Source organism: Perca fluviatilis, chromosome 14 (genome assembly GCF_010015445.1).
Source record: "Perca fluviatilis chromosome 14, GENO_Pfluv_1.0, whole genome shotgun sequence".
NCBI classification, from domain to species: domain Eukaryota; kingdom Metazoa; phylum Chordata; class Actinopteri; order Perciformes; family Percidae; genus Perca; species Perca fluviatilis.
Genome location: NC_053125.1, coordinates 5,356,710 through 5,370,988, shown reverse-complemented (window position 1 = coordinate 5,370,988; position 14,279 = coordinate 5,356,710). Strand labels below are relative to the sequence as shown.

The following is a 14,279-nucleotide window of genomic DNA, read 5'->3' as shown; positions in this document are numbered from 1 at the left end:
ACTAATTTGATTTACTACCTTTTAATACTTTTTAAAACCCCGCGGACACCCTGGTACAACACAGATAGTCGCAAAACAAGATGTAGCCTACACAATGGTGGAAGACTTAAAAAACAGACGTGATACCAGCTCATTTTGTGTGTCTGTTAACAACATTTTGTCAGAAATGACCCCTCTGTCATACGGAGTTCCTCAGGGTTCGGTTTTAGGTCCTCTTTTGTTTTTATTGTATATTAGCCCTCTTGGTGAAATAATCTGTAATTTGTGTCTTATCACTTTTATGCTGATGACATTCAGTTGTACTGCTCATTCAAAGAATCTGAGTTTGGTAGATTAACTGATTTATTGGAATGTCTGTCATGCATTAAGACTTGGTTATATAACAATTATTTACAACTGAATACAAAAAAGACTGAAACTTTGAGCATTGCTCCAGATCAAAAACTACCCCAAATTAAACAACACCTCTGTTTCTTGGACTCCTCCATCCAGTTGAGCCTAAGAAACCTTGGTGTTTTGTTCGACCAATCAATGTCTCTGGATGGTCATTCTAGACGGTTGGTCAGAAACTGTTTTTATCATTTGAGAAATATCTCTAAATTGAGAACAATACTGCCCAAAGTTACCATGGAGATGATCATTCATGCTTTTATTTCTTCACGGTTAGATTATTGTAATTCCCTTTTTACTTGTTTTAACAAATTTTCTCTGAGCCGTCTCCAATTGGTGCAAAATGCAGCAGCCAGGATTTTAACAGGAACAAACAGAAGGGCACACATTACTCCGATTTTATTTACTCTCCACTGGCTTCCAGTAAAATACAGAATTGATTATACAATTTTAGTTTTAACTTTTAGAGCACTACATGGACAGACACCTCAATATATCGCAGACATGTTGACCCCTTACACTTCTTTCCGCACTCTTCGTTCCTCAGGTCAAAATCTCCTGATGGTCCCTAAAACCTGCCTAAAAACTCGGGGAGACCGCTCCTTTCAGGCAGTTGCTCCCAAATTGTCGCTGCGTGTGGCTGATTCTATTGTTTCTTTTAAAAAACAGCTGAAGACAATACTATTCAGACAAGCTTTCAGTTGACTGAGCTATCAGTTTTTATGTTTTGTATGATGTTTTTTAAATTGTTAAACTTGCTGCATGTAAAGCACTTTGTGATTTTATCTGTGATAGGTGCTATATAAATAAAGTTTACTTACTTACTTACTTTATTTTAACACTACAGTAAAAGTAGGCTACTAACTTAGCAGAAAATGTGTACTTGTCTGCTTAGTGAAGTTATGTTGGGAAGGAAAATAGCTGACGTTAGCCATGTTATCTGCCTTGGTAGCAGTCTGAAGTAATTATTGAACTATTGTTAGACGTGCTACATTAACTCTCATAGCTGACTGCAAACATTCAAAGACAGCGTTACATTACCTTGAATTTGTTTGGGGGCGTCTGTTCATTTTTAGTACCCGAAAAATTCACACAGTCACATTTCAGTCTTTTTAGACGTGCGGGAAGAGATCAGGGGTTTCATCTTCTGCAGCGATCATGCACAGACACTCTCACCAACAACAGGAGGGGGAGGGGCCGTGATACTCTATGCTGCACACTGGCATGCAGAGGGATTTCTGACCAGCACTTTCTGTCCGCAATGACTCATAAATAACAGCTCATACCACAGGAACGGTATGGAATATTTTAGTGGTTTTGAAACCGTGACTTTTTCATACCTTGGTATACCTTAAAACTAGTAACCGGCCTAGTCACCACTACATCAGTGCCTGGCGGTAGATGGATCCTTCAGGGCCTGGTGATGCTAATCTCCTGGGCTAGAATGATCTTCAAACCGACTAAATCGAGGTCCATGGTCATGAAGAGATGGAAGGTGGTGGACAAGTTCCTCTTCTTTGTGGATGGCACTGCAATACCATTTATTGCTGAGAAACCAGTCACCAGCCTAGGAAATGTCTTTGACTGTAGCCTCAGGGACGCAGTGTCAATCCAAACCGAAATCTCGAAGCTCAGAAGCTCAGAAGCTCAAAGCGTGGTTGTCCACAGTAGACAAGTCTGGCCTGTCTGGCAGGTTCACGGCTTGGCTGTAACAGCATGGCATCCTGCCCTGTATCCTCTGGCTTCTTCTGGTGTACGAGGTGACAATAGGCTCGTTCGAGATGAACTGCGCCTCGCCTGTAAAGTAGACGAGAGCAGGCGGCAGCAGCCAGGGGCTGAACAGGAAGTGACAGAAACACTGTGGTCCGATTCCGATTTAATAAAATGTTATCAGACCCATATATCTGCTCCTACACAGTCTCCAGTTGATTTTATTATGACAGAGTAGCTGTCAAAATTCTCTACATACGATCTGTTGCTGATTTTAATTAACAACACACTGTAGATGATCTGTAATCTGAACAGATTTAGTCTCTCTGACTTCTAAACATAACTATCAGCCACACAACATGTGTTCTGTACAGAATAAGCCTTTAAATCAGACAAATAGCAGTTAAAATCCCTCCGATCAAAATCAATAAAAAATTTATATAAAACGTCATCATGTGGAGTCGATTCTGAACCAATCAGCTGTTCGATCAGCTGAGAGGCCGCACTGGGTCCGCCTGGCTCTTGCAGTTGGTGAAAAGCAACTGCGCTACCTGCGTCTCAGAACTGCGGCCGCCTTGGTCTCGTGAGATTATCGTTGCCCACGTGTGCATGACGTCAGAGCAAGTCGGGATCAAGTCGGACACAAATCTAACCGGCATGCATTGGGCGGCGAACGCTGGTGATCGATTCTGTGCAGATCTGGCTCATCTCGAACGAGCCTTATGTCTACAGTAGAGACCCAGGAAAGGACGATCAGCTGCTACCTCCGGAGATGGCTGGGTCTGCCATGTAGTCTCATCAGCGCAGCGCTGTATGGCAGGAGCAACAAACTCCAGCTCCCCATTAGCGGAGTTCAGGGTGTCACGCACAAGAGAGGCACTAGTCTATCGCGACTCCAGTGACTCCAGAGTGGCATCAGCGGGCATCGTGGTGCGGACAGACAAGAAGTGGAAATCTCAAGATGGGCTGGAGCTGGATCTTGGCTGAGACACAAAGCTCTGATTGGAACAGTGGCAACCGTGCGTGCTGGGTTGGGAGCCATCTCACAGCTACGATATGACAAGGCCCATGGAAAAGACAGACATCATCTAGTCCTGGAGGAGGTGCAGGCAGGTATTGAGGAGGTGAGGACCAGCACGATGGTAAGCCTGTGGCATCAGGAGCGTGGACAAGTTGGAAAGGAGTGCTGGAGAGGAAGCGGACCTGGAATGACATCTGGCAGGCAGAACCATAGCGCGTCAAGTTCATGGTCCAAGCTGTCTACGACGTGCTACCCAGAGTGAGTTTCCAACGCGTCCTCTTTGCCCCAGAAGGGGTACACTGGAGCACATTCTTAGCAGCTGCCCAACAGCCCTGGGAGAGGGCCGTTACCGCTGGCGACACAACCAGGTGCTGAAGTCCGTGGCTGAGGCCATCTCCAGTGCTGTGGCCAACAACAAATGTGTCTGCAGTCAGAAGAAAATCTACTTTGTGAGGGCTGTAGAGAAGCCACGACCACAGCCTACACCATCAGCCGAACTGCTCACATAGGCATCGGACTAGGAGCTGCAAATTGACTTGGGCGGGCAGCTCAAGTTCCCAGACTATGCGACACCTACTTCCTTGAGGCCAGACATGGTGCTAACATCTGTTTCTTCCAGGCAGGTCCTCTTACTTGAGTCACCTGGGAGGAATGCATGAAAGAGGTCAATGAGTGGCTCAAGTATCAGGAGCTGGTGGAGCGGTGCTGGAGGAGTGGATGGAAAGCTCGTTGTGAACCCATAGAGGTGAAATGTAGAGGCTTTGCTGCCCACTCCTTGTGCAAAGCCTACACCCTTCTCGGCATCACAGGAGCTGCGAAGAGGAGAGCCATCAAGTCCACCACAGAAGCTGCAGAGAAAGCCTCTAGTTAGATCAAAAGGAACGATAAAGATAACAAATAAAATGGATAGAAAGGCCATTCCCATTCAAATTAACGTAGCTGTATGGTCAGAGCTGCAGCCAGTTTTATGGGTTTTATGTGTACAGTTGCCATGGAAACGTATACCTTTCCGTATAAGCAGACTTCCGTCAAGTCGCCTAGGTAAGGTTTTGCAGGGTTTTGAGGGGGAAAAAAGTACCGGAACGTCATTCTGGTGCGCTCCCGCAGCAAAACGTTCTCACTCCGAACTCATAAAATACGGACGCTTGGGCAGTGGCTGTCAGCGCCAGATACGACGCACAACGCACCCTTCAGCGTGTGTGTAGAACGCATCGGGCAGAGCAGCAGCTACTCAGCGCTGGAAGATGACGTAGTATTAAGAGCGACAACATTAGGGAGAAGTATGAAAGCCCGAAATTCCACATAGTGAGGCTGGCTGGGGTGGTGGATGGGTCAAACAACACTCGGAGACCAGGGTTCGTGTCCCGCATGTCACTTTTCCTAAAACCAACTGTCCCGTGCTTGTCCCACGTGTCACGGAAACATACCTTTTATGAGCCCACCCACGAGCTTTTCCTTAACCGAACTGCGTCAATAGACTGTTAGCGCCAATAACAACGCCAAAGGTGTATTTTACGCGATGGGAGTGAGAATGTGTTGCTCGCCGCACTACACCCCTGCAAATAGGCCTAACCTTACATGAATATCTATGAGTTGTACAGCATTATAGCATTAATAAAAGCATTTAACGATTGGATGAAACTTTCACAGCAAAAATAAAGATTACAGAGCAAGATAGCTAAATTAGCCAAGTAACCTTAACGTTACCTTAGTAACGTTACCCAGCAGGGCTAGTTTTTGAACAGTCTTATTGCTAAAATAAGTCTTTATTCAGTATAACCGCGGTGTAAATCATTGACTAAACATTGCAACATCATGAAATACAGAGAATCTAGTTATTGTGCTACATAGAATTATTACTTACCATCAGCAATTTCTGCACAGAAAAACAGAATGAGTGGAAACTGGGGGCCACTTTCAGCCCTGACAAAACGTAGCAACACATTTTTAAAACTGAAACGAGTGTGTTGAACACCCTGTCGCGTGTGCAAGCGTTCTGCCTGTTTATTACCACGGGTTTACAGACACGTCTCTGCTGATTGGGTATCACCTGTGACATAGCCAATAAATGAGAGACACACCCACCAAATGATAGAAAACATAACTCAAAGCACGTTGCGCACCGTTTCACAATGTTTCACACCGTTGCGAGGAAACATGTTGTTCAACCAGAAAACTGCATCAAAACTATGCACGCCCCATAGCTGGCCCTGCACAGTGAGCGAATGAGGCGGAAGTAATCCCGCTGTATTTCAAAATAAAAGTCTCCGAACATAAAGTTGTGAATTCTTCATTATTAATAATTAGTGTTTAAGTATAGTATAATTTGGGTCTATTAGAAAACTAATATTTCGGTCCGTCTGGACCTTCATAAAGAGTATTTTCAACAATAAACACAACTGCTCCTCCCATTCTGTGTCCCCAGGTGTGGGACGATTGACAACCATTTATCAATGGGAGTGTCTCTCAAACACACGTGTCATATGTGCAAAATTTCACATTCATACACATTACATATTTTAATTCAATTGCAATACTACATACAGTTGTAGCATGTATGGGTACTTAATTGACATTAATATAATATATAGATCATAGAATGCCTGCTGCACTCTATGTATTTATCAGTAAAAGTTGTTTAATGTTTTAAACAAAGATTGCACACAAAATCTTGTCAAATGACTGTGTACTCTGAAAGTGTGATAGTTACGCACTATGTAATATTGTCCAATTGCAAACATTGTATATTTAGGCAGCTGAATAGTATTGCTGTTAGCCTTGGCAAAACTATACTTTCAACAAAACATTTATTTCATTCCATATATTCAGACTTTTATTCCATATATTCAGACTTTAATTCCATATATTCAAGTTTTCGTCCATGTCGGCCTTAAAATCTGGGGTTCAGAGTTCATTCTTGACCTTGGACAAAGCATGTTTCTCTTCATATCTTGAACATTTTGTGTTCTTCTCTGTGCTACAGCTACAAGTGTTCAAGGCACTTGAGAATGACCCTCTGTTTGCACGTCGGCCCGGTGAAGACGTCCCTCTCGAGAAAATGAGAGAGCTGACCTTCCTCAGGTATCAACATAACAGAAAGTTATTTTCCACCAGTAATATTCTGTGCCATATCCTTATCTATATAATGTACAGTACATAGAGAAAATAAAGCTTCAAACAAAAAAATCACAGGTTAAAGCAGCTCTTCCGCTACAACTTCCTGACAAAAGAAGAGGTGATGGCTAACCCCTGGAAGGCTGTGACTCTCAATGGTTGCCTGATGATGTATGACTGTGCCTTGGGGGGCAAGTACATTCTTAACAAACAGGTGAGTGTGAATTGGTGTAAGAGTTGTGCAAAATGAAATATAATGGGTGTATAAAAATTTCAAAAAGGTTTAAGGAAATACATACTATAATGTGATGTACTTAGAGGCAGCAATGACATGCATTATATTTACTTCCTTCATTGATAATCTCACAGTGACTACGTTTACAAGCTGTCAATTTTCGGGTATGATCGGGTTAAGGTCACTATTCGGGTTTCTGAAACATTCGAATAACCCGTTTACATGCGTGAGCAGAGAGAGTTACTCCTGTATACATGGAATTTGTAATCAAATGGCAATATCCCGGACGTGAACGGTCGAGCCTACGGACAACCTTAAGACGTAATAACTTTTTGGTCACCTTCTTATAAATCTCACTATCTCGGTACTTTCTGCCGTCAACAAAAGACATTATATTCATGGTTTTCACCACACTAATGAAGAAATTGGTTTCCTCCTCGCTCCAAAAAGTGTGGTGCTGTGCTGCGTCTCGCCATGTTTACCTCTACTTCTTGTTTACTTCTGGTATACTGCGCGCAGGTTTTTGGCATTGACATATATATATATAACTATATTATTATAGTATATAATTATTATTTTAACTATGTTTTCTGGCACATACAAGAAGTTCCTCTACTCAAAAGACCAAGATTCCTTTGCGAGATAGAACATGCGCAGAACACAAATCAATGTTCCTTTTGATGGAGATATGCCGATACGCGTTTACATGACCAAAATTTCGGGTTAGAAAAGGGTAACCCAGGTAGCATATTCGGGTTTTTAAAACCGGAATATGAGCATATTCGGATTTTTGCCGGTGTTTACATGGCCGCGCGGAACCGGGTTATTGCTAATATTCCGGTTTGAACGGGTTATTGGCTGCATGTAAACGTAGTATTGTTGACTTCCACATTGATTAAATACAGTAACTTTCCAGGGCCTGTACTTGACCTAATACTATTCTTCAACATGCAACTAACCCTCCAACCTAAATTACGAAACTGGTCATTTTTAAAATCACCCATGTCACTGTTACAGTAGCTTTTAGCTATGCTAGCAGCGTAGCTCTACGGATGGCAATGTAGATCAGTTGGTTACCCACTTTGTTTCAAGATAGAAATATCGCAACGACTGTTGATATATTGCCATTACATTTGCTACAGACATTCATGGTTTCCACATGATGTGATTTATATCTTTTCATCTAGTGCCACTATCATTCTAAAAATTTCAATCCGTTCAAAACTAATGACATTCAGCCTCAGCTAAACTTTTTGTTTTGTGCAATTTGCAAGTCTAGCAACACACCAAACTGAATACTACGATTCTGAACATGGAGAAATTGCTTACTAAACATCACCATGTTAGCATTTAGCTCAAAGCACCACTTAAAGTACAGCGTCACAGAGCTGCTAGCAACTGGAGACTCTTAACTTTATCGATAGTTGTCTCTCCATTTCTTTATCCGTCCAGTACTTTTATTTATTGGTGTGTCATCAGTATTACAGCCCTAAATGGCCGCTAGCATTGCTTGACTTTTTTCCCTTTCATTCATTGTCTCATCCCAGTAACATATGCTAAAAACATCTTGTTTTTCAGACATTTGGAGAGACTATTGCCAACTCAGGATCAGGGAGACACAGCAAACATGTTGAAAACACTGAAGACATGACAGTAAGAGTTCAACACAGCTTTACGCTGCCAATAACTTCACCTTAAAGTTGTGTCATTGCTTTATTAATGGCCATCTAATGGGACAATGCATGGAGATTCAACAATGATGTCCACCATGTTGCACCTATAGATTTATAAGATGCAGGTGCTGAATGATGTTCACAGTGAGCCAAACAGCTCTCTTTGGATTCTTATATTCACAATATTTAGTTATTTTCCCCCAAATTCCAAAATATGAGGTATTTGTAAATTTGATTTTTGCTTCAACATCTAATCTTACTCAATTGTGATATACATATACATCTCCATCGCCATGAACCCTGAATTTGCATTTGCATTCATCTGTTTGTAGACGTTTGGATGCTTTGGACTGACTGAGCTGAGCCACGGCAGACACAACACTCCATTCAATTTTGATTTTGTTTACTTCATTAATTAGTTTAATTCATTACTACAAAGTTTGCACACACAGCATTAGACAGTGTTATTGACAGGAAAGAACCGAAAAATCCTGCACACACTGGTTCACTTGTGTTTACTTTATTAACATTTTGGTCTTCAACTCATCTGATAAAATATTTCATGGAAAAATGTTGCCGTTTACTGGTCATTTAAATTAAGTCATTTTTGCAATCAATAATAGAAGTAGCAGTGGGTTACAAGCAGGACCACAGCGGCAGGCTGAAAGCTCCACACACACAGGATTTCACAGGAATATGTTAGGGGAATTTGGACTAATTTCTATGTTTACCTTTCTACTCTGTAGGAGTTTGTGATCAACTCTCCGGACATTGAGGCCGCCAAGTTCTGGGTGGGGAACATGGGTAAGACTGCGACCCACGCTGTGGTGTTCGCTCAGCTCTACACGCCTGACCAGGTGTGCCACGGCCTGCACTCCTTCGTTGTGGCGGTAAGACTCTGACTTTCAACCCATTATTAGGAAATGTTATCTGATGTGATGTCACACAGCTGCATCTCAGAAAATACAGTATTACCTGTATATATAAAATAGTTTAGTTTAGTTTTTATTTATTTTTTTATTTAGTTTGGAGTGTTATTAAAGCAGTTGAGCTGTTAAAGTGAATGACTCAAAGCATGTAAAGTTATTTATTAAAGTATGAAATAAAATGTAATTTTGATGTAACAGGCACGAACTGCGGGAGAAACTAAGGGAGTGTAAAGCTAGGTGTATGGTAGGTAATGACGTCCCCACGGATGTCATTTCCAGCGCGAAGGCCCCGCAAGCCGTCGCGGCGCATGGTCGTGCACCTCTGAATTTTTGTAACTATGCGCCCACTGCGCGCGCTGCGCTTTCAGTTCAACACGGTCGGCTGGGAAGAACAGATTCGCTTCTACGAACTTCTGTGTTATTCAACATGGACAGACCACAGGGAGTCAAACAGCCTTGAAGTGATGGTTCTGAGTAAGTTCGCCCTAGGCTGCTTTGCAACTTGACCTCGAGCCAAACAACCCCCCATAAGCTTTTTTCAGACATACATTATAATAATTTAACCAAAAAACATAAAAAGGAAAAGAAAAGCTTAGCAAAAGTTTAACTTAAAGTTCGGAAAACTGTAGAACTGTATGTTGTTGAAGTGTAATCACTGAAAGAAATTAAAGTAGTAAAAATAACAGGATGAAAGAATGTTCACAATACAGTATTATGACATAGGTTACGTGGTAACTGGCAGTGATAAATAAGACATAATTGTCAGTGCCCCTGCTCTCTCCAACCACAAACCATAATGTCGGTAATAACACACACACACACACACACACACACACACACACACACACACACACACACACACACACACGCAAAAATGACTGATAATGAACTGGGAGGAATAGTCAGGCCATAGGCTCTGCTTATTGTGTCAAAAGCACTCTTTCAAAGGCCACTAATTTAGGACAAGACCAGAACATACAGTATACTGTAAATGTTAGTCTCATTATTGGTCTGTTAATTTCATGTTCAGATGGCCCTCTAATGCAGTTTTTATTAAGGTGAGAGGTTTCACGGTAGTGAGAGGTTTTCACAGTGGCTGACCATAAAGAAAGTTATATAATATGAAGATACATTGTGGTGGAAGTTTTCCTTGAAGCAGCAAAGTTAGTGATATTCATGATAAAATCAAAACGAATAACGACTGTTTGAGAATTAAACCAAAGTTTGGTCTTTGAGTATTTATTTACATTTGCAAATGGAGAAAACACAGTTTCAAAGGTACACGCAGCACAACTGAAAATGTCTTTCTAACCTAAAGTCTAGACATCAAAACATCATATAGTGAAGAAAGTCCATTAAGCCACCCCTCTAAGTTTATCTTTTAGCATGGCCATAATCAAGAAGAGGACATCATTACAGTCACCCCATTGTCTCACCTTCCCTTTGCTCTCTGTTCCTAACATTAGCCTAAACAACTGTTTATCTCAGGAGACAGAAAGCTACGTAGTTCTCACTGTTGTAAACAGTCATCGGCCTTCTCCACTTCTATCTAAGCAAAAGACAACAATGTGAGAAGGTTCAGGCTAGTAGAACTAAATAACTCTACTGGGCTATAGTTCACGGTTGCCAACTATTTCACTTGGAGCCTTTTGAATCTACACATGAAGAAGCTAAATCTTGTGGCGTTATAAAACAATCAAACCAATGGTTAATATCATTAAACAAATGGTTAAAATAAAATTTGCCACCACAACATTTCTTTTGTTTGAGGACTAAAGCTTGGAGGGTGTCGGTCAGGGTTGCGATGGTTCTGCTTGTAGTAATCCTCTGCTTGTAATGTGGAGTTGAACCTCCACTGTTTAAGGGGGTTAGTTTGTTTGTAAGTAGAGGTTGAGGGAGGCCGCGGCATTATCTGATATTACGAAACTGTGATAGTCGCTGAATTTAATTTCGGAGAGTAATATGTCAATGTGTCGACGGTAAGATGTGATGAAATCCTAAGCTTCCTTGGAAGATATGAGCCGTCGCCTTTTTCCTTCCTTGGTCATGATGAACAGCTTGGCCGGATAGTGGAGGTAGGCTTTGCAGCCCAGGTTTTAGAGCTCCTTCATGAGGTCTCGGTACGCAGAGCGTTGCTCAACTATCTCAGGACTATAGTCAAAAAATGTGGATCGGAATATCCCTGTACCGCTTCGCTTCCCTCAGCGCGGTTTAATTTTGAGTGATGTCTTGTGCTCTGTTAGTATAGCCGTTAGCATGGCCACGACTGTGCTCCTCTTTCTTCGCTTTGCTGGAAATCTTTTCGGCATTGGAAAAATGCTTATGGCTGGTTATAGAACTTTGGCTGAACTATTGAAAATGTTAAAGTGAACATTAGAAGCGTGGAAAAGTGTGACTTCTCCATCATGTCGCCAACCGGAAGTCAGGATGAAAGCAGTTTGAATGTTAGATGAAGAGTAAGAAATGAATGCAGTTGAAATGTAAGCTGATGTGTAAGTGGGTAAAGTAGTTGAAATTTCATTTGAAGTGGAAGCAATGGAGTTGAAATGGTTGAAAAGCGCTTCTCTTTTTTTAAAAGGGGAAATTCAAAACCAGTAATTCCAATTGTCTAAAATGTGACATTGTGTGAAAGGAGTTTTTTTTAAAAGATGCATGAAGTGTGGAAATGGTTGGCATGAGAAGAGTTTAAACCGTTTTCCTTGAGTAAAGGTTAAGAGTTGAACCCCAAAGAACAAAGAACAATACTCATCAAGGTAAAAATCTGAAAATGCCTGAAAAGAGCATGAAAATGGAAAAGCTATAAAGTTATACGGTGTAGACTAGAGTCAAACTTTTTATCCACAAATACACCTTTTAATAAAGAGGCTTTTAAATTTGTCAAACAATACTCTGTAACCATTGTACCGCAGTTGAGAGACCCTAAGACGCTGCTAGCGTTGCCTGGTGTGCTGGTTGGAGACATTGGCAAGAAGCTGGGGCTCAACGGACTGGATAACGGGTAGGTGACAGCAGAGGGAAACATTGTTTTCTGGCTTGTTACAGTGGCAGTGAAAAGCCCAAGGCTCTGTAAGTGGATAAAACATTTAAAAATGTACCACTAATATAGAAAATATAAGCCAATACAGAAATTGTGTAACATGCTCGAGACCTAGAATATTGTGGTGGAATGTAAGGTGGTGCTGATCCTCGTTTGACTATCCGCCAAACCCTCCTTTCCAGCACCTTAGAGTAGACTATACCAAGGACGCTGAGAAGTGTGATACCCCTGTAATTGGCACACAATCTCTGGTCCCCCTTTTTGAACAGCTCTTCCACACCCAGAGCTTTCAACATTTCTGGACAGATCTCATAAATCCCCAGGGCTCTGCCACTGTGGAGTTGTTTGAATACCTCAATGACTTCAGGGGAATTGACGATCCCCCATCATCCTCCAGCTCTGCCTCTATCATAGAGGGTGAGTTAGCTGGATTCAGGAGTTCCTCAAAGTTCTCATTCCACCGCCCAGTTACCTACAGCATTTTGGGCGGTGTCAATTGTACACATTTACGAACACAAAGCAAAAGAACTGGGCTGTCCCATGCATGGTGGGCAATTAATGTATCCAATTAAAAAATGTGTTGCTTCAAGGTACTTGAATGGAATAATTCATTATTTATTATGCTAAAAATCCCAACAAAAATGTGATTCCTACCGGAATGTGTGTGGAATTTGGGTTTTGTCAGGCCTTATAAATCATTCTTAAAGGTGCAATATGTAATATTGTATGTAATACTGGCAGCTAGCGGTTAAAATAGTTACTACCAATTGAAAATACTGGAGAGTCGTTTCCCCCGCACCCTCCTGCCCAGACTCGAAGTTCACGGGGTTGCCAGGCTGAGACCGTGCATACATTTACTACAAGGCAGACGCTTTTCATTATAGCCAGACATTACTCCACAGCACAGCGGAGTAGCTAACGGTAGATGCGTCAGTCCGTACGCCAAACATTACTCACAGCACAGCGGAGTAGCTAACGTTAGATGCTGGCTATATTGACAGTCATAAAAGCAGCCTGTCGCGCGGAGCTCTGTAACCAACTGACAGACACACTTTTCGGCTTAAAATTACGAGTATGAACCGCTAAAAACACAACAGCCTCACCGCCCTTACCACACACACGCCAGTCAGGCACACTTCCTCGGCTTAGAATTACAATAGGAACTGCTAAAAATACCACCACCATGCCGACTGAACAGCCCGGTCTCATGGCAGTTCGTGTAAATGTGACGTTATTTTAATCTATTGATACGTGTTCACGGAGACGTTTTTGTCGCTTTTTACATGGCGGACAACACGAATCGGCTGCCTCCCGGCTGCCTCATCCAGTGCGTCCCCAGTGGGCCGCCTCGCGGGCGCCTCCCGGCTTACGGAGCTTCCTTTTCGGCCGCCTCCCGGCGTCCTTTCCCCGAGAAAATAACGTGATATTTACACGTAAAAAACGAGAAAAACGTCTCCGTGAACACATATCAATAGATTACGAATAACGTTGATATTTACACGAACTGCCGTGAGACCGGGTTGGAACTACACGTTGTAAACAGCCATGGTCCGCTTGCCTGGTCCTCCGGTAACGTTAGCAGGGTTAGCATGGCGGCGTAGCCAGGACCAGCGGGATCACTTTACTGGCTATGTCTCAATTGTTTTTGCGAGTAACCAACTCGGGTACTATCGCTAGCTATATAATTCAATGTGAGTACACAAATGTTGAAATGACCTAAAATGCCCGTCCTTAGTGGCTGTGATAAATTAGCCTGAAGCTATGCTTACCTGTTCAGGAGGAAATAAGCCAATTCCGCATCCTTTTGGGATCTAAGCTGTCTCCGTCTTCAAATACATCTCCAATATTTACCAGGGGGTTGTTACGTCTCTGGTCACGCCAACTGTTTTTTAGGTCGGGTAGAATCTATCTCCATTTATCCTGTTCGTTTGTTTGCTGCTTTCATGGCTGTACTACCGTTATAGCTGTAGCACGCTGGGTTTACGTTTTTACAGGTATATCTGGCAACCCGGCCTGCCTGTCAAACTGGGCCGTTGATAACAACACACAGATCAAAACATAAACAGAAATTCCGTCACGGAATGTAAATTTCAAAAAGAAAAAATACTGACATTAGCATTGTTGTCAGAAAAGATAGTATTTCAGCTTAACATGTTTCCTTAATATCTGA

At 42.2% G+C, this 14,279-nt stretch overlaps 1 pseudogene; it reads left to right on the top strand.

Moving 5' to 3' along the window:
- Positions 1-14,279, top strand: part of LOC120573317 — a 58,173-nt pseudogene that overhangs the window by 5,019 nt on the left and 38,875 nt on the right.